This window comes from Ictidomys tridecemlineatus, chromosome 5, assembly GCF_052094955.1.
Source record: "Ictidomys tridecemlineatus isolate mIctTri1 chromosome 5, mIctTri1.hap1, whole genome shotgun sequence".
In the NCBI taxonomy this organism is placed as follows: domain Eukaryota; kingdom Metazoa; phylum Chordata; class Mammalia; order Rodentia; family Sciuridae; genus Ictidomys; species Ictidomys tridecemlineatus.
The window spans coordinates 103994968-104021697 of record NC_135481.1 but is presented as its reverse complement, the minus strand read 5'-3'; positions in this window follow the sequence as shown (position 1 = coordinate 104021697).

The following is a 26730-nucleotide window of genomic DNA, read 5'->3' as shown; positions in this document are numbered from 1 at the left end:
CGCGCTCTCTCTCTCTCTCTCTCTCTCTCTCTCTCTCTCTCTCTCTCTCTCTTTTTCTCAGCTGAGAGGATATCAGCACCCCAGTAGGCAAACCTTGACACAGCCCAGATCTTGTTTATGATACCATTCTCCACTGAAAATAGCCAGGGCTTCTTGGAGAATGGGCTGTCTCTAAGACTATAGTTGAATAAGCCTGAAACATCTTATAGTGCTAGAAGGCAAGGAAGTCTTTTATAACATACACACACACACACACACACACACACACACACACACACACACATATACTTGATGAATACTGCCTCAACCACGAGGTCTAGATTTACATCATCAGTGACAATTCATATTAATAGTAATTACACTTGGTATGATATGATAAGGTTTGTACTTCACCTCTTTGTACTTTCTATGTGGTCTTTCTCTTAATAACCCAGTAACCTCAGTCTACTTGTGATAAAACAGAGTTCAATGCAAGAAAATTCCTGGTCAGTACCTCTTTGCTTGCAAAGGTCTTCAAAAATAAGGAGAGCCCTTTTTTTTCTTTTGTTTCTTTTTAATTTTATTTATTTATTCTAATTTGTTATACATGGCATTAGAATCATTTCAATTCATAGTATGCATATAGAGCACATTTTTATTACTCTTTTTGTACACAGAATCTCACCATTTATGTCTTCATACATGTACTTTGTGTAATGATATAATCTCATTCCATCATCTTTTCTACCTCCTTACCCCCTCTTTTCCCTTTCCTCCCCTTTGCCCTATCTAAAGTTTCTCCATTCCTCCTATGCCCCACCCCACACAATTATGCATCAGAATCCACATATCAGAGAAAACATTTGGCTTTTGGATTTGAGAATTTGCTTACTTCACTTAGTATGATATTCTCCAACTCCATCCATTTACCTGCAAATGTGATGATTTTATTCTCTTTTAATGCTGAGTAATATTTCATTGTGTATATATAATACAGTTTCTTTATCCATTCATGTATTCATGGGCATAAAGGTTGATTCCACCACTTAGCTATTGTGAATTGTGCTGCTATGAACACTGATGTGGCTGTGTCACTGTAGTATGCTATTTTTAAGTCCTTTGGGTATAGACCAAGGAATGGGATAGCTGGGTCAAATATTGCTTCTAGTCCAAGTTATCCAAGAAATCTCCATACTGCTTTCCATATTGGTTGCACCAATTTGCAGTCCCACCAGCAGGGTATGAGTGTACCTTTTTCCCCACATCACTGCCAACACTCATTGTTGTTTGTATGCACAATAGCTGACATTTTGACTGGAGTGAGATGAAATCTTAAAGTAGTTTTGATTTGCATTTCTATTCTTGCTGGAGATGTTAAACATTTTTTCATATATTTGTTGATTTATTATATGTCATCTTCTGAAGTGTCTGCTCAATTCCTTAGCCCAATTATTGATTTGGTTATTTGTTTTTTTGGTGTTAAAATTTTTGAGTTCTTCATATATCCTATAGATTAGGGCTCTACCTGTGGTGTATGGCAAAAATTTTCTACCATTCTGTAGGCTCTCTCATCACCTCACAGATTGTTTCTTTTGCTGAAAAGAAGATTTTCAGTTTGAATCCATCCCTTTTATTGTTTTTTGACTTTATATCTTGTGCTAAAGGAGTCTTGTTAAGGAAGTCGGGGTCTAAGCCAGATGTGATGAAGATTAGGGCTTACTTTTTCTTCTAAGAGACACAGGGTCTCTGATTTAATTCCTAGGTCCTTGATCCATTTTGTGTTGAGTTTTGTGCATGGTGAGAGATAGAGGTTTAATTTCATTTTGTTGCATATGGATTTCCAGTTTTCCCAGCCCCATTTGTTGAAGAGGCTATCTTCTTTCCAATGTATGTTTTTTTAACAACTTTTTTTAGTATGAGATAACTGTATTTATGTGGATTTATCTCTGTGTCCTCTATTCTGTACCATTGTTCTACACGTCTATTTTGGTGCCAATTCCATGCTGTTTTGTTACTCTTGCTCTGTAGTATAGTTTAAGGTCTGGTATAGTGATGCCACCTGCTTCATTCTTCCTGCTAAGTATTGCTTTGACTACTCTGGGTCTCTTATTTTGCCAGATGAAATTTATGATTCCTTTTTCTATTTCTGTGAGGAATTTCATTGGGATTTTGATTGGAATTGCATTAAATCTGTAGAGTTCTTTTGGCAGTATGGTCATTTTGACAATATTAATTCTGCTTATCTAAGAACAATCTTCTAAGATCTTTTTAAATTTTTTTTCTTTAGCATTCTTATAGTTTTCATTGTAGAGGGTTTTTTATTACCTTTTTCATTAACTTTATTCTCAATTATTCTATTTTTTGTTTGAAGATATTGTAAAAGAGGTAGTTTCCCTAGTTTCTCTTTCAGAGGATTTGTCACAGATGTACAGAAATGCCTTTGATTTATGGGTGTTGATTTTATATCCTGCTATTTTGCTGAATTCATTTGTTAGTTCTAGAAGTTTTCTGGTGGAATTTTTGGGATCCTCTAGGTATAGAATTATGTCATCAGAAAATAGTGATAGTTTGAGTTCTTCTTTTCCTATCCGTATTCCTTTAATTTCTTTCATCTGTCTAATTGCTCTGGCTAGAGTTTCAAAAACTATGTTAAATAGAAGTGGTAAAAGAGGACATCCCTGTCTTGTTCCAGTTTTTAGAGGGAATGTTTGCAATTTTTCTCCATTTAGAATGATAGTGGCCTTAGGCTTAGTATACATAGATAGCTTTTATAATATTGAGATATGTTCTTATCATTCCTAGTTTTTCTAGTGTTTTGAAAATGAAGCGGTTCTGTATTTTGTCAAATGCTTTCTCTGCATCTGATGAGACGATTCTATGATTCTTATTTTAAAGTCTATTGATGTTATGAGATCTATTTATTGATTTCAGTATATTGAACCAAACTTGCATCCCTGGGAGGAACCCAACTTGATGGTGCTGCACTATCTTTTTGATATGTTTTTGTTTTTGACTTGCCAGAATTTGAGAATCTTTGCATCTATGTTCATTAGAGATATTGGTATGATGTGTCTTTGTCTGGTTTTGGAATCAGGGTGATATTGGCCTCATAGAATGTGTTTGAAAGTATTCCCTCTTTCTCTATTACAGGGAAAATTTTGAGAAGTTTTGGTATTAGTTCTTCTTTGAAGGTCTTGTAGAATTCAGCTGTGTATCCATATGGTCCTAAGCTTTTCTTGATTTGTAGGCTTTTGATGGCATCTTATATTTCATTGTTTGAAATTGATTGTTTAACTTGTGTATATCATTCTGATTCAATTTGAGCAATTAATATGACTCTAGAAATTTGTCAGTGCCTTTGATATCTTCTATTTTATTGGGGTACACGTTTTCAAAGTAATTTCTAATTATCTTCTGTATTTCTGTAGTGTCTCTTGTGATATATATATTTTTTTCATCATGGATTTAGTAATTTGAGTTTTCTCTCTCCTTCAGTAACATGGCTAAGGTTTTATCAATTTTATTAATTTTTTCAGCATTTTGAGATGAGTATCTTCAAGGCAGCATATGTTGGGTCTTTTTTAAATCCAATCTGCCAGTCCATGTTTTTTGCTGCCTGTATTTGCACTCTTATATCATCTCTTAATTCACAGAACATTTTAATTATGTACATCCTGAACTCCTTCTCTATAATTTCTTGTGCTGTGCTGGCCATGGATTCTAATAATGTAGTGTCTTGGTTTGTTTGGGGCACTTCCTTCCCTTGTTTTTTCATGTTGTTGGTGTGTCTTATCTTCTAGCACTGCAGATCCGGAAGTGTTACAGTTTTTACCCTATAGGTTTTTAGTGTCCCTGCAGGGTTCCAATACCTCTTCTTTAAGGGAGAGAACAATATTAACAGATCCCAATACAAACAATATACAGCCTTAAACCAAATAGCTCCTATTAAGATATTTATGGTTTCAGAAATGGTGAGTCCAAATATTATCTACCATATAAATAGTAAGTTTGAAAAAGGGTCTACAGTTTCTGATGTTAGACAAAGAAAGAACTGGCATGGGGTGTAGGATGAGATGTTAAGGAGGCAGGAGGTGAGGATATAGACTTATTAGATCTTAGGAAGTGTGAACTAGGAATCAAAAGAAGTTGGTTAGTAGCAGGAGAAAGTGATTTAGGAAAGACAAGTTAGCAGGAAGATAATAGAGAGAGAGAACAAAAACAAACATAAATATTAAGAAAAATAAAAATGTAAAAATAGAAGATAAAAGAATATAAAACACAACTGTAATACACTATTTAGACATTCCATTCCTCAGTAACCTAATTTATAAAAAGTACTTGGTTTCACAAATGTTGAGGATGTGAGTGCAAAAGAAGAAATAGAAAAGAGAGAGAGAAACAGAGAAAGAGAGAGAAAGAGAGAGAAGAAAAAAAAATTCAAAGGAAAATACAAGGATAGTTTTTGTTGAAGTCCAGTATCTTTCCTGTTTCCCTTCTCATCCAATAGGTGGGATTTTCTGTTGTTTGCTGGTATCTCCACCCTCAGCATGGTGAAGTTTATTAAAATGGGAGTGTTGGTCTTGGGGTGGAGCTCCTGGAGGTGGGGTATACCACTAGCCAGTTCCTCATGGGAGACTGCACCCCAAGGATCTCTTGGGACCCTCTTGTATGATGTGGGCGTCTGATCTTATCTCCCTATATTGCCTGTAGACCTCAAACTTTTGGTCTCTAATTTAGCCTCTAAACTGTGTCTCACTCACCTCCACACTTTCCACTTCCTAATCAGAAACCTCTCTTTCCTAAGGTCTTGTGGGCTATGCTCTGGGGGCTGTGCACCTGTCTCTGAGAGCTGTTTTGTATTGGGCAGTTCAGGACCCAGATTTGCAAGCTACAGACCTGCTGTAGCTGAAAGCACTGTGCCGGGTTAGTACCTGCAGGTGAGAAAGGGTAGTTGGGGACTATAGGTACCTTGATACTGCTTCTAGGCTCCATCCAGTGTCCCAAGCTGGGACTTACCTAAACAAAGGTGTCCCAAGATGGAGGCAGCTGCTTTCAGAGATGGGGTTGGGAGTTGGCATCTGTAGTGTGTTCAGAGATGCAGCTCTGTGGCATGCCATGTTGTTGATGGCAGCTGTTTCCAGACCCTGTCCTCTGTCCCCAGTTACAGTTACCACATGTAGGGGACTATGTCAGTGGCTGTAGTGGCCCAACATGATGGCAACCAGGGAAGCCCCACGTTGGTAGATGGGGGTCAACACAGGAATGGCAGTTAGAGGTTCTGCACACAGGCAGCAGCCAGGTGCCCTGTGTGGAAGCAGCGGCCAGGATTCCTGCATGGGTGGACGGCCAGAGGTTCTGTGCTGAAGCTGATGCCAGTGGTCCTGCTCAGGCATATCTGCTAGGGGTTCTTCTTGGATGAGGGATAGGAAGTCCTACACTGATGCTGAGGCCTGGGGACCTGTGCAGGCACAGTGGCCAGGATTCCTGTCCAGGAGCAGTTGTCGAGGGTCCTCTAATAACATGCAGAGAAACAGTATTCCAACTACTAATATCCCAGGTCACAGAGCATCACAGAATGCAGCCTCCCTCTAGCCCTCCATCTTGTATTTCCCAGGGAATCTTTGAAACTGACAAAGCCAAGAGGAATCTAAGGAGATATGACCACAAAGTGTGGTATCTAATGAGGTATCTTGGAATGTCAAAATATCTATGGGATCCTGGAATTTTCAAAGGGACATTAGGTAAAAACTAAAGGTAATCCAAATTACATATATACTTTTGTTAATAACAATGTATCTGACCTAGCTTATTAATTTTGAGAAATCTGGGTATTGAGTATATGAGATCTCACTATACTATTGCCAAAATTTTCTTAAATATAAAACTATTAAAAATAAAAAGTTGATTAAGATAACAAAATTGTGACATGGGGTAAAACGAAATTACTATATTATGATCCAATATATGAACAGTCTCTAGAAAATTTTTAAAAAATATTAATGATTTGCTTCCTTAAATTTTAAATCCCTTAAAGGGTCTCTTTAAAAGATGTGGTTAAGAGAATGAAAAGTTACAGTTGGGAAAAGATAGTTGCAAATGATATTTGCAGATGATACTTTGTCACATGATATTTCTGATAAAGGACTTGCATTCAGAATACATGATCTATTTTAGTCAGTTTTTTGTCACTCTGACAAAATACCTTAAAAAAATACTGAAAGGAAGAAAGATTTATTCTTGCTCATGGTTTCAGAGGTTCCATTCCATGGACGGCTGGCTCCATTCATTCTGGTTTGTGAAGAGGCAGCCCATCATGGTGGAAGTAAGTGGCAGAGCCAGCTGCTCACCTCGTGACACAAGAAAGCAGACAGGATAGAATTAAAGATTAAGGAGGGAGCCAGGGACAAAATGTACCCATTCATGGCATGCCCACTTTCACCAATTAGGCCCCTTCTGCCTTGTACACTTTCCACCACCACTAGGTTTCACCATAGAATTATGAGTCCCTCCAAATCTCCACCTCTGAACATTGATGCATTAGAAATCATGCCTTTAACACGTGAGCCTTTGGGGAACATTTCACAACCAAACTGTACCACCAACAGAATGCTCACTACTCTACCATAGCAAAGACATTTTTAAAACATTGTTTTTAATTAAAGTTTAGATTCAGAATAAATTTGAGAGAGAGGTACCATGCCATAGACCTCCTCCTCTCACAACTACATAGCTCTCTACCTTATCAATATTCTTCTCTGAGTGGTACAGTTGCTACAATTCATGAACTTACATTAACCCAGGATTATCACTTGAGTTTATTTTTTGTTAGGGTTCACTCTTGGTCTTGTACATTATACAGGTTTGGGAAAGAGTACAATGACACACAACTACCGTTTTTGTATCATACAGTGTTAAGGTCTGTAGACAAGTCAAAATAACACCTAGTATTTTGCCAGAAAAATGTAGAGTTCGTAAACAAGTCTGGATGGTGCCTGGCAAAATGCCAGAGGGAGTGGTTTGAGAAGTAACAAAAGCGAGCCATTAAGTGTGGAGATTCCTTATTGGTTGACTGATGTATCTAGTTTATGCTAATTAAGATAAGCTGTACAAAATGTATAAATAGCTCTGTTGTCCTACAATAAACGGCTTCCATTCCTGCTGTATCAACGTACACAAGTTATTCGTCACCCCCCGGCAATACAGTATATTTCTACAGTCTTAAAAATCTTCTTTGTTCTGCTGTTCCTCTCCCTCCACTAACTCCTGATAGCCACTGCTCTTCTTATGGTCTCTAGAGTTTTGCCTTTTGTAGAATGGCATATGGTTGGAATTATAGAGTGCACAGCCTTTTTAGATTATCTTCCTTCACTTGGTAATATCCATATGTTTCCATAGCTCCATAGCTCATTTATTTTTAGCACTAAAAAATATCTCACTTCCTTTTTGTACTATGGTTTATTTATCCATTTTTCTACTGAAGAAATTTTGGTTGATTCCAAATTTGGGAAATTATGAATAAAACTGATATAAACATCTGTGAGCAGGAATCTGTGGAAATAAATTTTCAACTGCGATGGAAAAATACCAATTTGTACAATTGCTGGATCTTATGGTAAGAATGTTTAGGTTTGGAAGAACCTAACAAACTGTCTTCCAATGTCACTGTCTTATTTTGTATTCTCTCTAGCAATGAATGAGAATCCCTGTTGCTTCACATTGTTGCCAGCTTTTGGTATTTTGGATTTGGGACATTCTAATAGCCATAGTATCTCACTATTGTTTTAACTTATGTTTCTCTTAATTTACTGTCATGTGGAACATATTCTCATATGTGTGTCCACCATATTTCATCTTTGGTCAGGTATCTTCAGGCCTTTGAATCATTTTTAATGTAGGTTATTTTCTTATTGTCCATCTTTTAGGGGAGATATATATATATATATATATATATATATATATATATATATATATACATATATATAGATACACATACACACACACATAATACTTTATATTATATAGTATGTTAATATTTTACATTATTATTTTAAACTTGTAACTTATTGAGTTATTGGGGCATAAAAATTATATTATTGTTATTATATTAATGTATTATTATAATACCAACATTATGTTATGTTTTAATAATGCTATATGATATATTAATATTATGTATTATTTGTGCATTAAAATTATATTATTATATTTGTATGTAATATGAGCATATTTATATTTAATTAATATAATAGTAAAAATTTTAATGTCATATTAATATATAACAATATAATGTTAATTACATAATAACTATAGTGCCATTATGTAATATTAATATTATTATATTAATACAATGGTTTAATGCCCCAATTTATATATAATATCAAGATGTTATAAAGTCATCTTATAATAATATTATAATAATCTTATATTATATATCCTAAGTATATAATACAATTTTATATATAAAATATAGTACATATGTTATATATAATGTTGGATATATGTATTAATAATAGTCCTTTGTCAACTAAGATTTGCAAATATTTTCTCTCAGGCTCTGAATTACCTTTTCATTTTCTTGAGTGTCTTTTGTGCAGTAGATATTTATAATTTTAATGAATTGCAGTTTATCAATTCTTTCTTTTATGAATTGTCTCTTTGTTAGCTAAAATAACATCACCAAACACAGGAGTTTTAGAGCTTTACATTTTGTATTTAGACCTGTGATCCATTTTTAGTTAATTTTTGTGAAGGACATAATGTCTGAATATAGATTTATTATTGTTCCCCTGGATGTCCAGCTCTTCCTGAAACCTTTTGAAAAGACCACATATGTTCCATTGTGTTGCTACCTTTTATTTCTCTATAAATTCTTTTTTTATTTTAATTTTTTAAAATTTCTATTTATTTATTTATTGGTTGTTGAACTTTCTGGTCCATTTCCAATAAGTAATGATGAAAAGAGACATCCTTGCCTTGTTCTGATCTTAGCTTTTCACCATTAAGTATGATGTTAGCTATTTTACAGACATTCATCAAGTTAAGAAAGCTCCCTCTATTCTTAGTTTATTGAGTTTTTATCATGAAGAGACATTGAAATTTATGAAATGCTTTCTGTATTTATTGACATGAGCATGTGATTTTTCTTCTTTAGTCTGTTGATATGAGTGTACTAATTAATTTTCAAAGGGTATAATCTCACATACTTAGAGAAAATAGCCCTTGGTCTGGGGCTTAATTCTTTGACATTTATTGAATTTGATTAATATTTTATTGATAAGAAAAACTAGGAATCTCAATAGATACTGAAATGTAGAAAACTGAACTGATACGTCATCATAGAAGATAGCAAATAAATATGTAAAGATACAGTAGGCATTATTTTTCACAAAGAAAATGGAGCTTAAATCCCAAATGAGAAACCACGGCATAACAATTAAAATTACCAAAAAACAATAAAACAAAACCAAACAACAAACATGGTAAAAAGTAATTAAATCCTGACAGAAGCAGAGCATCTAGAACAATATTCTCCCTCCAGGAGGAATGTAAAAAGGCATAACACCTCAGATTGTTGTTTGGAAGTTTCATGTAAAGTCAAACATATATTAACATCCACTTCAGGAAACCCACTCATGGACTTTTACCCAGAGAAATACATGAATATTTAAACAAGATTTAATCATAACCATCCAAAACTAATCACTTACAAATATTTAAATTGGTGAGCATATAACAAAGTGCTGCACATCTATGTGGTGAAATGCTATTTAGGAATGAAACAAATAAACCAAAAAACCAAACTATTGATTCACATACAAAGATGAATCTAAAATACTTTTGTGAATTGAAAAATGGCACATTGTATGGTTTCAATTATATGATATTCTAAAAAGGATAAGTTTACAGAAACAGAGAAGAGCTCAGTGATATTTAGGAGCTAGACATGTGAAATCCAGTGATTATAAAGGCACAGCAGGGTAATTTTGTGCATGCCAGAACCATTCTCTATTGTGACTGTGGTGGATATACAATTCTATGACTTCATCAAAACCTATAGAATTGTACACCACAGTGAATGGTATTGAATGCAAACTTTTGAAAAATGCAAAAACCTATCATTGAAAAGGGCTTATATTCATTTATTCCTTTTAGAAACTGCTACAAAAGACATTTTTGTTAAGGAGCCATTTAAAATATTCTGGATAATCATTTTGCTATACCTTCCAATTAAGTATGGTAAGAAATGGGTTTCTCACAGAGTGAAATCTTTACTTCAGAAAACAGAAGGAATTTGGGGGTGAGTATATTCATGGTTTTTTAAGCACAAATTCAAAGTAGGCCTCATTGAGTCCGCAATGGAAAAACCTGTTTGTAATGATTGGAACCGACTTTCTACTCTGATAATGGACATATTTTGTGTTAGTCAATCATAGATAAAAAGGTGAGCAAATTAAGAAAGTATAGACACACACACACATATATATGCATATATATATATATTATTTATATATAACAGCAGAATGCAATACAATTCTTATTACACGTATAGAGCATAATTTTTCATATTCCTGGTTGTAAATACAGTATATTCTCAGCAATTCATGTCTTTATACATGTACTTTGGATAATAATGATCATCATATTCCCTTGGTCTGGGGCATAATTTATAACCCCATTCCCCCTCCTTTCCCCTCCAACAACTCGGTCCTATCTAGAGTTCATCTATTCCTCCCATGCTCCCTCTCCCTACCCAACTATGAATCAGCCTTCTTATATCAGAGAAAACTTTCAACATCTGGTTTTGGGGGATTGGCAAACTTCACTTAGCATTATCTTCTCTAATTCCATCTACTTACCTGCAAATGCCATAATTTTCTTCTCTTTTATTGCTGAGTGATATTTCATTGATATATATGCCACATTTTTTATCCATTCATTTATTAAAGGGAAACGATCTGTGAGGTGAATAGAGAGCCCAGATCTTGGGAACAAATCTTTACCCCTCACACATCAGGTAGAGCATTAATCTGTTGGGTATATAAAGAACTCAAAATGGCTAAACATCAAAATAAATAAATAACCCAATCAACAAATGGGCCAAGGACCTAAAGAGACACTTTTCAGAAGATGATGTACAATTAATCAACAAATACATGGAAAAAAAATGTTCATCATCCCTAGCAATTAGAGAAATGCAAAACCACTCTAAAATTTCATCTCACTCCAGTCAGAATGGCAGCTATTATGTGTACAAACAACAATAAGTGTTGGCAAGGATGCGGGGGGAAAGGTACACTCATACACTGATGATGGGACTGCAAATTGTTGCAGCCAAAATGGAAAGCAATATGGAGATTTCTTGGAAAATTTGGAATGGAACCACTATTTGCCCCAGATATCCCTCTCCTTGGTCTATACCCAAAGGACTTAAAAATAGCATACTACAGGGACACAGCCACATCAATGTGTATAGCAGCACAATTCATAATAGCTAAACTGTGGAACAGAGTGTATTTATTTTTTATTTTATTTATTAATGTTGGACAGTATATCTCCATAATTACAATTAGTTTAGAAAGATCATAAGGTAAAATATATACGTGTTGGTGATATATAGGCAAATATTGTTCTCTTAAGAACTGCACTAGTGCTATTCCTATTGCTGGTAGATATGTAGTAAATGTTAATTTGAAATACTAAATATTAATGAAAATTAAATTAGAAAACATTAAATTCATTATGTCTAAACTATAATTTCAAAGCAACATAATCAACTTACCATAATATAAAACAGCTAAATCTACAAGAATTTACTGACTTTATGAGTAAAAAGTGGAGTAGTTGGTATTCTTTGAAGTTCAGAAGGAGTTTTTCTATGATTTATTATCAGCATTATGGTAACATAATAATCTATCAGTTTCTATATCCATGTAAAAACAAATATAAAGAGGTAGGCTAGCAGTTTATCTAGATTTTAATTAGAATCATTTATGAACTGTGTGCTGATTAGAATAAAACATTAAAATAGAGTAGTAAACAAACATCTTTTGTAGAACAATAAACCTTAGGAACTTAGAAATTGAATTATAAAGATTAATAGACCTGAAATTTCTAAATTGAAGTGTATCAGAGTAGAATTCCTGTGAATGAGAATGTTCTAAATATCTAGTATTAAAATGTTAATAAAGAGTAAGATAATGTTTGAACTTCTATACTGTAAATTTATTTATCTCCACTGATATAAACACAAACATTTTTAAAGAATCACTCATCTAAATATATAGTTATTATATATGGAAGACTTGTTTGTGGAGGTGGATGTAGAATATCATTAACTATCATGGTAAGACCTGCTACTGACTAACAGAGAAGGAAAATTTATAGATGGAATTGAGGGCAGTCAGAATAATGGAGTCAAAATGTACAATACATCAGTTTGTGGAAGCAAATTCTTCCAGTGAGACATGACAGCAGTTAGCTAAAAGTATTTTCTTAGAATTAGGCTGTGGAACATAGATTTCAACAAAATTCATCTCACTTCTTAATTAGGTCAAATCAACGAAAGTATATGCAAATTTATGGGCTTTCAATGAGCCTTGGTAGCAAAAGTGTAATACATCATTGTCCTTTTGAGGCAACATAAATGAAGGTGGGAGGAGGAAAGGAATGTAAAGGGAACTTGAGTCATAGGATGTCAACATCTTAAGCTCCATCAAGAGTCAAACAGTCTAATTTTCAGCGTTTCCTTATTTAAGTGGATTTTTTTTTCCTAAAAGTGAAAAGGTAAAAGAAACATCTTATATAAATTTATGTGATGATTTTGGTGCCCATATGCAAAATAGAAATGATTATAAAAAACAAATCCTCACTGTTATACTTGATATCTTTGTTAACACATAGTATTATAGTATACATATACATATATGTTTATATATATATATATATTTATGATATATATATATATTTATTAGATATATATATATATATATAATCATAAAGGTGATCAAATATGTGTCAAGTCTCACTGTCTTCCCCAGGCAGGAAAAAAAAACAATATATAGGAAAGTGCTTTTACCAATGGAGGAAAAGAAAGCAAGCCAACATGCCTGGAACATAGTGAGAGAGGGCAAAGTGGTAGGGATAAATTCTAACAAGTAATTAGAGATGAGATTATATATCAGGTTAGTAGTCATGAAAGGACTTTAGATTTTAGGTGTGGTAGAAGTCACTGGGGACTTTCACAAAGAAGGAAAGTATGACAGAGGTTTTATTTTGAATGGGAATCCTGGCTGCTGAGTGTTTTATACACCATAGATGGCCACAAGTTGAAGGATAAAGCCAAGTTAGAAAATCCTTGCCTTAGTGTCACAGGAACTAAAGCAGATATAGAGGAGCAGAAGATGTGGTAAGGGGACTGCATGTGAAAGGAGAGTTTGTAAAGGTGTCCTAAGTAATGGAATAGTTCATCATTTGTCTTTGCTTACACTGTTGATATCATGCTATTTCTAAATCTCTGCCTATATAAATCCAAAACATCCATTAGTGTACCACTTAAATTATCTCTCCATAATTCCTCATCAGATGGTTTTATTTCATCAATTAACTTTTATTCTGAATTCATACCTTTTTTTTTCTTAGCCAGCATTTCTAAACCCTTAATAAGATCCAACAGCAAAAATCCAGGTAGAACCAATATTCTACAAGATGTATGATTATTAATTCAATACAAAAAAGAAAAAACATCACTGTGAGCCATAATGTATCTCACAAAGGCAGACAGAGACTTATTCTATAGTTATGAAGAAAATGACAGTTTTTTGTTGAGCACAAGGCAAATTCACCCTATTTGTAAAAGGCTAAAGGTTAACATCAAGCTTTGATTGAGAAGTAGGACTTAGGATTCCATTTCCTCAGAAACTTTAAGTTAGTAAGATGCAGAATCTTCTGTTCAAAAACTGTTTTTCTAAAACTCTGAAACTAGGTTGAAAATCAAAGCTGCTTCTCTGTATCAAAATAATCCTAATAGTTTAGATTCTCCAGACAAGAAAAGGGCATTTTCTTCTCCCTGGTAGGATTTGAAACAGCAAGGTTTATACTAGACTGTGATGTTAGATATTTCTCAGGACTATGTCATTTTATTAATTGATGAATGCAATTTTGCATGTTCTTTATTATGCACTGTAGAACCCTAGTATTCAAGAAGATTTTGTCATCTTTTAATGAAGATGGTTTTCTTTTTCTCTCTTTTTTCTTAAACTTGTTCTAATTAGTTTTACATGACAGCAGAATGCATTTTCATTTATTGTACACAAATGGAGCACAACTTTTCATTTTTCTGGTTGTACATGATGTAGAGTAGCAGTATATGTGCGGTCATACATATACCTAGAATAATAATATCCATCTCATTCCACCATCTTTCCTGCCCCCATGCTCCCTCCCCTTCCCCACCTTTGCCCAAAGTTCCTCCATTCTTCCCTTGGCCCTCAATTTTAAGAGATTAAATACCTGTTAGTTTGTTTTTTTCAAAAATGTGATAATATGGACTTAAGAAATGGTAACATATACCAGCAAGTTGTGTGCTGAATCATAGAAATTTATAATGTATCTGCAAGATATCAAATGGTCTGTGCACAACTATGAGGTTCTCTTTGCATTACTATTTCAAATGTTCCCAAAACATGTATTCAAATTTATATCATTAACACTGCTTAGAAAAACTTAAAAACAAACAAATATGGATCCCACTGAGAACATACTTGAACCAGAAGCTCCATGTCTGTAATCTTGAACATTTAGAAAGCTTCCCAGAATTTCTGAGTACATTTGGTGATTGTTAGCTTATTTCATGCATGATATGAATATCACAGGTCTATTTTTAAAGATTATCATAAATTCAGTGGCTTAAAGCAATAGAAATTTACTCTGTCAGTTCTGGAGACCCAAACTATAAATATCTAGTTGTTAGAGCTATTCTGCTTTAAGGTTTAAAGGGAGATTCATTTTCTTGACTCTGTTTCTGCTGGCTGTGAACATTCCTCAGCTTCTGGTTACATTTGTCTCTGCTTTGCCTTTACATAATCTTCCCTTTATGTCTATTTCAAAACTCCATCTCCCTAATTCATATAGAAAATGACAAAACAAAAACATATTGTGCTTAGGATTAACATAGATAACCCCAGTGAACTCTGTTCGTTTCCAGATCCTTAATTTTGGAATTTAAGTTGTTATGGCTTAGATTTTGGGTGTCCCTCAAAAGCTCATGTGTTAAACAATGCAAGAAATTTCAGGTAAAATGATTGGGTTACCCTATACAGTACATGAATCCCCTGATGGGGATTAACTGCATAGTAACTGTAGTCAGGTAGGGTGTGGCTGGAGGAGGAAGTCATTGGGAGAGTGGCTTTGTGGATATATATTTTGTGAGCTGAGCTTAGATTCTGTTCCTGGTGTGATGTCTTGATTCCCCTTCCCTCCACCACTCTCTTGGGCCATGATGTTTTGCCTCCAGCCCTGAATGACACAGCCAGCTGTCTATGGACTGAAACTTCTGAAATATGAGCCCCAAATAAACTTTTCCTCCTTAAAATCGTTCTTGTCAGGTTTTATTTTTATTGTTTTTGTTTTACTTGTTGCAGAAGCCAGAATATTGACTAAAACCTAAGGTAATTTTTACTCTTTGCCATATTAGGTAAAATTCAGTGGTCCCAGGAATTAGAAGGTAATCTTTGGGATAACAGACTACTCCATATTTCACTACAAACACTTTCTTATAAATGAGAAATACAGCCATTTAACTACTTTAGGTCTATTTTTGTTTTATCGTTTATAGTTTGATCATATTACCATTGTTAATTTTCCAAGGATAGGCTTTATGCTCACTATTGTATTTAAGGCTTATGTTAGATTCCCATAATCAATCATTATTTTTAGATAATATAGTCCCAAGTTCTAATTTGGAAAATATTCATATTACATATGACATACAGTTGACAACTTTGAAGTTATTACTTAGCACCCACCAAGGTGCTTTTGTTCTGGTTCTTAGCCTTGAACACTGAAATTTGTTTTTTTTCTTTTTAAGTGGCAAAATCATTTTATGTTGTATTTTATTATAATGTTTAATTCCTTTCTTACATTCCTATCCAACATAAGTCAGCAATGTTTCCTGCCACATCCAATTTATTCTAGGACAAGATCTTGAGGAACAACCTCTAATGGTAACATATTGATCTAATGGTAGAAGGAAAAAGAGAGGCAGACACACAGAATGAGTCTAAAAGTTGCTGCCTGAATGTGGCACACATCACACATATCACTTCTGCTCACATTCTACTAAGCAATGTGACTAACTAAAATCTTACCAGGGCAGGGGATCGAGGGGTGCAGGGATACTCTGCACACGTGTTTTGGAAATAAGACTCACTGAACTATGTCTACCTCTCTGTTTTTTGTCATATCAGGAGTGAATTGGAGGCACCCATATTGCCTCAAATAACCATGCTTACATGTTTTTTTTTTTTTTTGCTCTTAATTCATGATCTCTGATAAAATTTTGGCTCAAATATCTAATTCAGGACTGACTTGCTATGCTATATTCCTAAAGTAAAGAATGGTGAACATCATTTTTTGAATAATGTATGTGTGTGTGCACGCTCGTGCATGTCTCATGGTAAAGAAATTTAACATAAAATTTCACAAAATCAAATGTCATACATTTACCCTCTGTTGCTTGCAAATTCCACATCCAATTTATTCAGTAGTCAAAAGCCTGAGGTTGGTGGGCATATTTTTCATTATTCTATTCACCATTCTTTAAACTTATCTTTAGCTCATATAGTTTTACACGAAGCAATAAACAAACACATGGTGGAAAAGGTTATTTTAGAAATCTCATAAAAATTAGACCATTAACTAAGGAGCACCACTGTGGCAGCTTACAGTTTTAATGATGGAAGATGTGATTAAAAAAATAATTCAAGTCTATAGTATACTGGTAGAAATCTATTTCTCAGTGACCAGCTTACTACAGATCAATAAATATTCACCAGACACCTGTGGATATATATTGCAGAAATGCATTAAACTTTTAAGCATTAGAAATATCACAGCAGGATTGCTTAATGGAGTAGCTTTCTCTGCATCTCCAAGGGGTAGCACAGTGGGTGACATTAGACCAGGTAAGAATTGAGTAGAAGAAATTGCAAAATGCACTATTAAGCTCCACTGACTATGAATTTCTGATTAAAAAAAAGAAAGAAAAGAAAAAAACAAATTAAGCTAAATGTTCTTAACTCAAGGATGGTACTTCTAGCTAAGTAGCCCTTCAGGTTCAGATATGACATTAATCCTCTCTAAAGAAAGGCACTCAAGGTCTTTCAGGGGCAATAAGTAATCATTTTCCAAGTGATAGTTTTGTACAGTACCTTGGGAGATGATAATGGAATTAATCATATCATCATATTATAACTTTACAAAACAATACTGAACAGATCTATAAGATTTTAATAAATTTTGAAGTATTTCCCAAACATTAAATTATAACAAACTACTATATGCTTTCTGATTACTCATGGATACAATGACTGAGTGGTGATGAAACAGAACATTATAAGAGAAAGATGTAAATTGATGAATTATAGTGCAATATGCAACAGCGGTGTGAAGGACTGGCCAAAACTTAAAGAATTTGAAGACAAAAATAAGTATAGTTTTTATAACAATAAAGCAAACACTTTGTTTCTATTGTAGAACAGTCAGGAAAAAAACTCTGTAACATATTACTTCCTTCTGGACATGATATTTGAAGAGAAATATGAAACTAAAATATTTCATGAAATTAAGAATAAAGAAAATTGGATGATACAGGAGCTAAATTAAGCCATATTTATTTATTCAAAAACTAGCTCTAAGAATATGAGGAAAGTTGGAGGAAATCACATATATTTCACTAGGAAAATAGTTTTGATATAGAATCAAAGGAAGATTTCCTGAAATGATTAAAAATCTTCAAAAAAAATATAGATTCATCTTATTTTGTGTGACTTCTCACAACAAAATGAGAACCAAGATGGTAGCTACAAAAAAAAAATAGATTTGGGCCTTTATATTACATCAGAGAAACATCTAACAGTTGAATATTTTAAAGTCTGAAAGAATAACATAGCTTCAGGCTATGCAGGAGTGGGAGGGCAACCTCATCCAATTTCTGAAGGATGCAAGAAAACTAGTGTGTTCATTGGTTTAAACTTTGAACTAGGTAGTCTTGAGAGTGTCTTTCAATGATTAGATTCACTGAACCTGTGACAAGGTTTTCTCTTTGCTTTTACATCTAACAAAATAGCAACAGCAACCAAAATCAGGATGCAGAGAGTCTGCCTGCAGGTGCAGCAGCCCAGCAAGACCACAGGAGCAAAGGAGAGGCAGATTTGTATTTATGCTCCACCCAAGCCCCCCTGTGACTTGCATGTCACATGCATTACTGCCAGGAGAAGTTGCTCCCCATGGATATGCAGCCGAGAGTCAGGAAGGCATTAAAAGACTTTATTAGGATTTTGCATTTAAATGTACCATGACACATCACTGTAATCTCAGGTTGTTAATCCCCAAATTAATACAAACTGTTACTTGTGCATACAGGGAAAGTAGACCAAAGTAGACAGACAACTTCTCTACTTGCAAGCTTTCTTTCAAAATATAATCTAATTGAATATGGAATAAAATTATGTTGTAAGGACAATTTATTTATGAGCGATTTATTTAGTTAAGTATCTTTTCCAGGAAAGCACGATTATACCTTTGCCTGGGAATGAAGGCTTGGCTTCATATGTCAGGGTGATCAATGACTACATGTATGTACGGAAAATAAACCAAAATTCGTCAACAATTTAGTTCTGGGCTTTTCTTCAGAAAGAATCTTTAATATAGGATTTTCTTTAATGTAGGTATAATATAAAACATAAAAGAAAAAATAATGACTTATTGGCAGATAAAAATGTGTCCACATTGATGACTTGCTTAAGGAAGAAAAAATGACTTTGGGTGGCACTGTTTCTGAAGCTGCCTATCAAGAAAACCCAGGAACACAAAGCAGATTCACCACATATCCTCATCAATATGGGCTACCATTATAAAACATCTGAGTCTGGATTATAATAGATAACAGAATTCATTGCTCACAATTTGGGAGAATGGAAAATCCAAGACCAAGATGCTGGCAGATTTTGTGTTTGATTTGAGGATTTGATTTGTGTTTCAAAGATTGCATCTTCTAGAAGCAGTTTCACATGGTGAAAGGTGAAGCAGCCCTCTGGAAACTGCTGTATAAGGACATAAATTGCATTCACATATAGAACCCTCTTGAGCTAATCATATACCAAATTTGCATCTTTTAATATCATGACCTTGGTGTTTAGCTTTCAGCATATGATTGTGTGTATACAAACAATCAAATCATAGCACTGTTAGTCCACATGTAAAGATCTGTTTGCTAATCTCTGAAACCGAATGTTCAGTTTCATATTTCAAAGTGAACAATGTCATTCAAATCTATTGCTGAAAACCATTGCCTATCCCTGGCAATCATAGGACATTAGGGGACAATAAAGGAGATCCTTAAACACAAAAACAATAGTATTGATATTTCTAGATTAAAAATGGTTTTTCTTTGAAAATTAGAAATTGCTAGTAAAAAATCTACCATCTCTGAATTTCAAGAGGAAATAATGAGATATAACATTAGTCATAATTACTGTGTTCCAAGAATTGCCAAAGGGCTGTCAGGATTTAGTCCTACTTACTGTTTTTCCCCAGGGTTCTAAAACATGAATGATGAATAATCTCTCCAAGGATCTAATCAACCTACCCATCATGGTACTGGAGCCTTATTCATTTGATCAGTTCAGATCTGATAGTCAAGCCCATTTTCTTCAGTGAACTCCAACAATAATGGCTGAAAAGATTCTCCTCATTCCATGATATTGGTGTGATTACACATGCATTAATCATCTTTATACACTCAGCACCACTCTTCCTCCAAATCCATATAATTTTTTCTCCCATATTTTTACTATAAATAAATAACTTTTAAAAATACTGAATATTATTCTGTTAAATAAAAAATAAAGAATATTTTGAAATATTTTCAATAATTTATGAATTCTTTTCACTCAAAACATTATACACATTTCTTTTTTTTAAAGAGAGAGAGAGAGAGAATTTTTTACTATTTATTTTTCAGTTTTTGGCATACACAACATCTTTATTTTATTTTATGTGGTTCTGAGGATCAAACCCAGCGCCCCACGCATGCCATACGAAGGTGTTACCACTTGAGCCACATCCCCAGCCCCATTATACACATTTCTAATTATAAATATGTAATAATTAAATGTATATTAATGTGTTTTAAGTAGAAATATGTATTTCTAATTAATCTGCAAACTCACTTAGGTTTCCAAACTGACAAATGCCATGACTGTGAGTCCAATACTGACTAGAAATTTCTCTAGATGATTACAAAATGTCTTATGATTAAAAGCCTTTCAACAAGAGTTCCAAACCAGGTGAGAAAAGTTTATTTAACTGCAAAGTTTTCAGTTAAAATCTGTCAATGGTGTTTCTAATGGAAATTAGGCATTTTCAAAGAAATGTATTCAGTTTTTCTGCATTTAGCATTGGAACTTTCCAAAGATGATCCATGTAAGCATTTAAACTTATGTCGTGTTTAGTTAGATTACTTCCTTCTCAAAATATTACACTTCATTCTTTTATATTCTTCTCCTTTAAAAATATCATTGTAAAATATTTTTAAAATAATATGTCAATGTAAAACTTCAGATTTAACATTTGACTTCTAATTAAAGACATGTCAATTTTACTTTAGAGAAGAATATATTAGAAGTTTTATCTTTAATGGAAGCTAATGCGGGATAAATTAGTATCCTCCTTAGTTATTCTCCCATTTTTCACCTCTTGGGAGCAGTTATTACCTGTAACTGGCACATTTATGTTCAGATTAATAATTGGGATTTACATATTTGGTGTTATGCAAACTTCCATTTACCTAAATTCCATCCAATTCAATACCAGTGTTTACAATGAGCTAAGGTTTTGTTGGTGGTGGAGTTTTTACTTTTTTGTTGTTGTTTTTGTTGTTTGTTTTTTGGGTTTTTGGTACTAGGGATCAATTGCAAGGGCATTTAACCACTGAGCCACATTTCCACCCCTTTTTATGTTTTATTTTGAGACAGGGTCTCACTAAATTACCTCGGGCCTCACTAAATTGCTAAAACTAGCTTTGAACTTGCAATCCTCCTCCAGCTTCAGCTTCCCAAGGTGCTGGGATTATAGACATGCACCACTCTGCCCAGCAATGACCTAAAGTTTTGACCAAAAGGATTTATTCAGAGTTGTATCACAATCTCAGGAGCATTCACTAAAAGTCTTCATGTATTCTTTTAAACAGCTGATAATATTTTCGATGAAACTATGATTTCTAAAAGAATATTTCTAAAACCAAACTTGAATTCTAAGCTGACTGTGCTCTCTTTCACAGGGAGAAAGAACTATATCATATTCTCCTCTCTATGTAATCACGAGAGTGTACGGCATATATAATAAATGCAAAGTGAGTATGGAAGATAACCTTACCCATCTGTAATGTTCTCCTGGCCAATAAACTGATATTACCTAACTGTGTGCCTGTTTTCTGAGCACCTGTACTCTGAGAATGGACTCAACCACAATTGCTTACAGTCTCATTTACATCTTTGTCTCTTCAATAATCAAAATATGAAAAGTAGAAAAATCTACCAAATCCTATGTGGAAGCTACAGAATCGACTTTGTCCCTTATTTTTACAGATCATTACCAATATATATATATATATATATATATATATATATATATATATATATATATATTCTTTTTCTATTCATCTTCACTGTTTATATTTTATTTTCTCTAGCTTTCAAGTAATTACCCTCAACATGATGCTAAGAAGTAAGTTTAGTCTCTTTCCAAATTTTGACTTCTATCCAAGCATCTTCATATTAGTTTACACTCACCTCTGAAACTTGATTTGGCATTATCTAGTAAAAGCATTGTTAATCTTACAAAAAGCAACAGAGTAAATATCTTAGGTTTTGTGAGGTAAATGGTTTCTATTACAACTACTCAACTTTGCAATTTTAACAGAAAAGCAGCCTAGATGATAGGTAAAGAAACAAGTATGCCCACGTTTAGATAAAATCCATTTAATACACAGGTAACAGACCAACTGTGGCTCATACACCATAATTTTCCAATCTCTGCTCCAGTCAAACGCATCATACTACCCACACAAAGAATTCATCTACTTATCTATAAATACACGATCATTTGGACACTCATGCATTAATTTCCCTGGAAAATGCATTTAATGAAATATTGCTTGGGATTTGACTCTCTACTTTCTCTTCTAACTCTTCTTAGAATATCTGAAATCAGGACAAGCATTATTATCATTAAATTATATTAATAGTTTTAATTAACATAAATTACATAAATATAGAATGCTTAAAATATTAGTTGACAGATTTCATAAAGCAGAAAAGAACTTAGAGGCAGTTTTAATTTGCAGAACCAGAACATCGTACCCACTCCATTGACCATTCATTTCTTTTCATAGGCATAGAGAAAAGGCTCAAGATATGCTGCTTGTGTGTATAGGTTCCAGCTCCCTGCATATCCTGAGTGTTAGTAGGAGTTATCTATTGTTAGTCCTTAGTCTAATACCCATGTATCTCCATTCTGCAGACAGTGAGCCTTATAGCTGAGTTATTTTAGTTGTTCTGTTACTACTTACTTTCTTCTATGAAGACAGAGACTAAATATCAGGTGCTGCTTAGCTAATCTACTCTCCACTAGAAGTACATTCATATCAAAATCCATTCAGTCATTTTAAAAAAGCGAGAAACCGTATTTATGTTGGTTGGCAAGAACCAACCTTTATATGTATCATATTTTCAGTCTCAATCAGAAATATATTTCTGCTCCCCAATGACTCTTCCAGTAGGTTCCATGGAGTCAGTGTGCCACATGAAGTATGCCTGGGCTGCTTTCCTGTTAAATTTGCATTACGTGTTTATACATGTCTAGGATGATGTGCTTCATTAGAAGTAAAAGTTGAAGAAAAGTAAGCTTAACATAACACAGAGGTTTTGTTGTTTGCAATCTTTTTCCCTCCAAATGAGGGCTTGTAAACTATTTTATCCATTTTTTAAAAAGAAAAACAGCCCTAAGAAACTTCATGCTGAAAAAAGAAAATAGAGCTCATAGATTATATAGCAATTGTACAAATCAAAAATATGTGTACATATTTTATGAGAACCAAAACAAATACAAGAATATCTTAAAATCATATTTGGAATATTGCCTAAGAGGGAAGAAAAATGAAAATGATGAAGGAAAATAAAGAATAAACACACAAATAAATGCAAAAGTCATTTGGCAGATCAGTACTATTGTTTTAGGAAGTAAAAAAGTGTCATTAACTCCACTTGGATACCTGAGGTTAAAAAAATAAATACAGAAATAAGAAATTAAAAACTTGTCCAAATAAATGTGTGCTTCATTTACAGAAATGGTCTGTTAATTAATCAAGTAATGCGCTTTCACATTCTCTTAGAAAAAGGAGCTAGAAAAACATTTGTTATAAATAATTAAATTGAGACTAGTTGCTTTAGCCGAAATGGTGTATCACTACTAGTTGTTAGTTGAAACAAACCTACCACAGGGACTGCCTATGAGAAATGCAATTAAGAACCATCGGAGCCATCAAGAGACTGTGTATGTACAGATGCAAATGGACTACAAAGATTTACAAGGAAATGGTTCCATAGAGGGAGTCTAGTGACACATAAAGTACCAGAGCTCTGCCTTTAAATGGTTTCTAATTTTTACCAGAACCCTGGGATGGAATTAATTCCATGCAAATTACTACAAAACATCTATTTTGTGTTATAAGTTGGAGATCTGACACCGCATGTGTGGAATTTTTTTTTTTTTGTATTGAAACGTTTAAAACAACCGAAGCATTAATTATTGAAAGAGTCATGCTAGGAATTATTAAAACCATCCCAGTGCACCAACTGCAGAGCTACGGATGGTGCAACTATTAGTCAGGCCTGCCTGACTTGCACGAAGTCACTGTGAGCTTTGCCAGAATGAAAGTCACAAAACTCGCTCCCACATTAATGTTTATTCCCCCCAAAGAATTTATTTTAGCAGTAACTAACACCCTCCAGGAAATGGTATATTAGATTGCTCCTAAAATAATAATAACTCATTATTTTTGGAAATCAAATGGCTTGTCATGTCAATCCTCAGTTGCAGAATTGTAAACTTAAAAATGAACACTAGAAAAGGAAGATGGAGATGGGGTGTATTAGGTTGCTGGGGATGTTAAAACAAAAACACCACAGATGGGTGTCTTAAAATAGAGAAATTTATTTGTCATAGTTCAGAAACTGCCAGATCCAGATGTTGACATATTCTCCTGAGCCCTTTCTCTTTGGCTTGTTGATAGTCACCTTTTCACTGGGTCTTCACAGGGACTTTTCTTTGTGTATGTATCCTGTATGTCTCTCTTATGTCCTAATATCCTGTTTTAACAAAGATACCTGTCAGGTTGGATTAGGGCATTCTCTAATGGCTTCATTTTAACTTAATTACTTCTTTAAAGGTTATAACTCCATTATAATCACATTCTATGGTATTGGGGGGCTAGGCAGGGCATCAACATATGTCTGGGGGTGAGGGATAGAAGATGATGGCACAATTTAGTCCTTAAACGTAAAGAACAAAAAGAAGAATTCCAAAGCCATTTGAGAAAATATAGCAATCTGATGTAACAGAATTTGTTGGCTAGAAACATGTTGGCAACATAGCTGATTAATTTAACCACCTACTTAATGGATACTGGTTGTTATTGGAATAAAAGTCACATTTGTAAGTGGTCTACATGGCCCTGCACTATCTTTGATTAGCTCCTGTCACTTTCTCTTTCTTCTTTAAATTCAAACACCCTGGACCTCTTATATTCTCTGAGCAAGTTATTCTTTCTTCCTCATGGGATCTTTGCCAGTGTCGTTCTCACTATTTGGACATATTGCCATTTATTCATCAATCTCTCCTTCTTCTTTTTTATTTTTACAGTGCTGTATATTGAACCCAGAGCCTGATGCATGCTAGGCAAGCACTTTAGCCTTCAGCTACATATCTAGTCCCATCATTTTGCCTTAAAATCTCTGGCTTAGTAGCAGAGGCTTAATTCAGGTTTTCTTGCTACATCCTCTATGGCACAATGACTCTTCACTTAGAGCAATTTTTATGGTTTATAACTATGCATATATTTGTAGACATTTATACACATATATATGTGTGTGTAGGTGTGTAAATATATACATGTGTATGCATACACACACACACACACACACACACACATATATATATATATGAGAACTAAATTTTCTGACTAAAGATATGATAGACTATTAATAATTTGTGGCACCTACCCTATGCAAGGTGGCATACATAGTTTTATCCATGATATTTATTCAATTCTAATAAGTATAGTACATATAAACTTATAATATTATCATGGTTATATTTTATAAATGGGAAAGAAGAGGCTCAAGAAGACAGTTTTGTAAATTGCTTAATATCTTATACCTAAGAGTTCTGGGATCTGAATTCAGGTAACTGTCCTCTTATCCAACATCCTAGTCCATCTAGTATAACCATGACCAGCAAGTTATCATACCATTTCTGTTACATTGTGTGTCTCCAAATACGATCATGATTATATCAAAAACAACAAAATTAAAAGAAAGCCCTGCGTGGTTAGAGGATGCCTAGATACTTTTATCTCAGTGAAACTGAGGGCAAATACAACCCTTCTAATCGCATAAAATAATGTTGGCAAGTGGTAAACGTGAAGTGTTTAGGACTTCAATAAGTCTTATGTTAAAAAGAATGAATTTAGGTCAAAGCCCTGTTCTAAATCACTGTAACTGACAAAGAGAAGGTGATACTAATTGAATATCCTAATGATTTATTACTAAGGCCAATCTTATATCTCATAAAACAATATGTATATATGCATTCTAGCTAACCATAAATACCTACCAATCTGTCGGCTCTTTGACAAACAGAAATGATTCTTTAGAATAGAAATATGACTTTAATTGACACTTTAAGACCTCTGCTATTACCTACTTGGAGGAAGTAGAGTGTCAAGGCTAAGAGATTAGATTCTGAAGCCAGAATTATGTGGATTCAAAATAATAACTAGCTTTATGACCTCCGGAAAATTAATTAACTTCCTTCAAAATACAGAATACCTATCTTGTAGTGTGTTAGTAAAATTTAAAAACATTACTATACAAGAACTACTTAGAAAAGCATCTGGCCCATAGCAGATGTTAAAGGTGTTGGTATCAACATTGTTATTTTATGCCCTGACCAACTCATTTTGATTTTGGGTTCCCTAATTGTGTGACTCTTATCAATCTTCTTCTTAACTCTTCATACATGAGTTATCATCAGAGAACAGACACAAGGAACTGCAATTCACTTAGAACTGAAGGAGGAAGGAAGCCAAGAATACCCCTGAAATAGAGGTCACATATCTTAGTCTGATGGTTTATTGAAAATAATGTGCCCAGCATCCCAAATGGATTCAAGTCAAATGAAAAATGATATTTGCTC